Source organism: Myxine glutinosa, unplaced genomic scaffold, assembly GCF_964187855.1.
Source record: "Myxine glutinosa unplaced genomic scaffold, kmMyxGlut1.1 SCAFFOLD_300, whole genome shotgun sequence".
NCBI classification, from domain to species: Eukaryota; Metazoa; Chordata; class Myxini; order Myxiniformes; family Myxinidae; genus Myxine; species Myxine glutinosa.
This window is the reverse complement of record NW_027616429.1, coordinates 231,615-235,171: the sequence shown is the minus strand read 5'-3', so window position 1 is coordinate 235,171 and position 3,557 is coordinate 231,615.

Below are 3,557 nucleotides of genomic sequence, written 5' to 3'. Positions count from 1 at the left end.
TAGTGTTGAAAAACCACTTTTCGCACTTTGTGTTAGTGTTGAAAAACCACTTTTCGCACTTGTGTTGGTGCAGGAAACCACTTTTGCACTTGTATTAGTGTGGAAAAACCACTTTTCGCACTTGTGTTAGTGTTGAAAAACAACTTTTCGCACTTGTGTTAGTGTTGAAAAACCACTTTTCGCACTTGTGTTGGTGCAGGAAACCACTTTTGCACTTGTATTAGTGTGGAAAAATCACTTTTTGCACTTGTGTTAGTGTTGAAAAACCACTTTTCGCACTTGTGTTAGTGTTGAAAAACCACTTTTCGCACTTGTGTTGGTGCAGGAAACCACTTTTGCACTTGTATTAGTGTAGAAAAAACACTTTTTGCACTTGTGTTAGTGTTGAAAAACCACTTTTCGCACTTGTGTTGGTGCAGGAAACCACTTTTGCACTTGTATTAGTGTGGAAAAACCACTTTTCGCACTTGTGTTGGTGCAGGAAATCACTTTTGCACTTGTATTAGTGTGGAAAAAACACTTTTTGCACTTGTGATAGTGTTGAAAAACCACTTTTCGCACTTGTGTTAGTGTTGAAAAACCACTTTTCGCACTTGTGTTAATGTTGAAAAACCACTTTTCGCACTTGTGTTGGTGCAGGAAACCACTTTTGCACTTGTATTAGTGTGGAAAAAACACTTTTTGCACTTGTGATAGTGTTGAAAAATCACTTTTCGCACTTGTGTTAGTGTTGAAAAACCACTTTTCGCACTTGTGTTTGTGCAGGAAACCACTTTTGCACTTGTATTAGTGTGGAAAAACCACTTTTTGCACTTGTGTTAGTGTTGAAAAACCACTTTTCGCACTTGTGTTAGTGTTGAAAAACCACTTTTCGCACTTGTGTTGGTGCAGGAAACCACTTTTGCACTTGTATTAGTGTGGAAAAATCACTTTTTGCACTTGTGATAGTGTTGAAAAACCACTTTTCGCACTTGTGTTAGTGTTGAAAAACCACTTTTTGCACTTCCGTTAGTGTTGAAAAACCACTTTTCGCACTTGTGTTGGTGCAGGCAACCAGTTTTGCACTTGTAATAGTGTGGAAAAAACACTTTTTGCACTTGTGATAGTGTTGAAAAACCACTTTTCGCACTTGTGTTAGTGTTGAAAAACCACTTTTCGCACCTGTGTTGGTGCAGGAAACCACTTTTGCACTTGTATTAGTGTGGAAAAACCACTTTTCGCACTTGTGTTAGTGTTTAAAAACCACTTGTCGCACTTGTGTTAGTGTTGAAAAACCACTTTTCGCACTTGTGTTGGTGCAGGAAACCACTTTTGCACTTGTATTAGTGTGGAAAAACCACTTTTCGCACTTGTGTTAGTGTTGAAAAACCACTTTTCGCACTTTTGTTGGTGCAGGAAACCACTTTTGCACTTGTATTAGTGTGGAAAAAACACTTTTCGCACTTGTGTTAGTGTTGAAAAACCACTTTTCGCACTTGTGTTAGTGTTGAAAAACCACTTTTCGCACTTGTGTTGGTGCAGGAAACCACTTTTGCACTTGTATTAGTGTGGAAAAAACACTTTTTGCACTTGTGATAGTGTTGAAAAAACACTTTTCGCACTTGTGTTAGTGTTGAAAAACCACTTTTCGCACTTGTGTTAGTGTTGAAAAACCACTTTTCGCACTTGTGTTGGTGCAGGAAACCACTTTTGCACTTGTATTAGTGTGGAAAAAACACTTTTTGCACTTGTGATAGTGTTGAAAAACCACTTTTCGCACTTGTGTTAGTGTTGAAAAACCACTTTTCGCACTTGTGTTGGTGCAGGAAACCACTTTTGCACTTGTATTAGTGTGGAAAAAACCACTTTTCACACTTGTGTTAGTGTTGAAAAACCACTTTTCGCACTTGTGTTAGTGTTGAAAAACCACATTTCGCACTTGTGTTGGTGCAGGAAACCACTTTTACACTTGTATTAGTGTGGAAAAACACTTTTCACACTTGTGTTAGTGTTGAAAAACCACTTTTCGCACTTGTGTTAGTGTTGAAAAACCACTTTTCGCACTTCCGTTAGTGTTGAAAAACCACTTTTCGCACTTGTGTTGGTGCAGGCAACCAGTTTTGCACTTGTAATAGTGTGGAAAAAACACTTTTTGCACTTGTGATAGTGTTGAAAAAGCACTTTTCGCACTTGTGTTAGTGTTGAAAAACCACTTTTCGCACTTGTGTTGGTGCACGAAACCGCTTTTGCACTTGTATTAGTGTGGATAAACCACTTTTCGCACTTGTGTTAGTGTTGAAAAACCACTTTTCGCACTTGTGTTAGTGTTGAAAAACCACTTTTCGCACTTGTGTTGGTGCAGGAAACCACTTTTGCACTTGTATTAGTGTGGAAAAATCACTTTTTGCACTTGTGATAGTGTTGAAAAACCACTTTTTGCACTTGTGTTAGTGTTGAAAAACCACTTTTTGCACTTGTGTTGGTGCAGGAAACCACTTTTGCACTTGTATTAGTGTGGAAAAAACACTTTTTGCACTTGTATTAGTGTGGAAAAACCACTTTTTGCACTTGTGATAGTGTTGAAAAACCACTTTCGCACTTGTGTTAGTGTTGAAAAACCACTTTTCGCACTTGTGTTGGTGCAGGAAACCACTTTTGCACTTGTATTAGTGTGGAAAACCACTTTTTGCACTTGTGTTAGTGTTGAAAAACCACTTTTCGCACTTGTGTTAGTGTTGAAAGACCACTTTTCGCACTTGTGTTGGTGCAGGAAACCACTTTTGCACTTGTATTAGTGTGGAAAAAACACTTTTTGCACTTGTGATAGTGTTGAAAAATCACTTTTCGCACTTGTGTTAGTGAAGGAAACCACTTTTTGCACTTGTGTTGGTGCAGGAAACCACTTTTGCACTTGTATTAGTGTGGAAAAAACACTTTTTGCACTTGTGTTAGTGTTGAAAAACCACTTTTCGCACTTGTGTTGGTGCAGGAAACCACTTTTGCACTTGTATTAGTGTGGAATAATCACTTTTTGCACTTGTGATAGTGTTGAAAAACCACTTTTTGCACTTGTGTTAGTGTTGAAAAACCACTTTACGTACTTGTGTTGGTGCAGGAAACCACTTTTGCACTTGTATTAGTGTGGAAAACCACTTTTTGCACTTGTGTTAGTGTTGAAAAACCACTTTTCGCACTTGTGTTAGTGTTGAAAAACCACTTTTCACACTTGTGTTAGTGTTGAAAAACCACTTTTCGTACTTGTGTTGGTGCAGGAAACCACTTTTGCACTTGTATTAGTGTGGAAAAAACACCTTTTGCACTTGTGTTAGTGTTGAAAAACCACTTTTCGCACTTGTGTTAGTGTTGAAAAACCACTTTTCGCACTTGTGTTGGTGCAGGAAACCACTTTTGCACTTGTATTAGTGTGGAAAAAACACTTTTTGCCCTTGTGATAGTGTTGAAAAACCACTTTTCGCACTTGTGTTAATGTTGAAAAACCACTTTTCGCACTTGTGTTGTTGCAGGAAACCACTTTTGCACTTGTTTTAGTGTGGAGAAAACACTTTTTGCACTTGTGA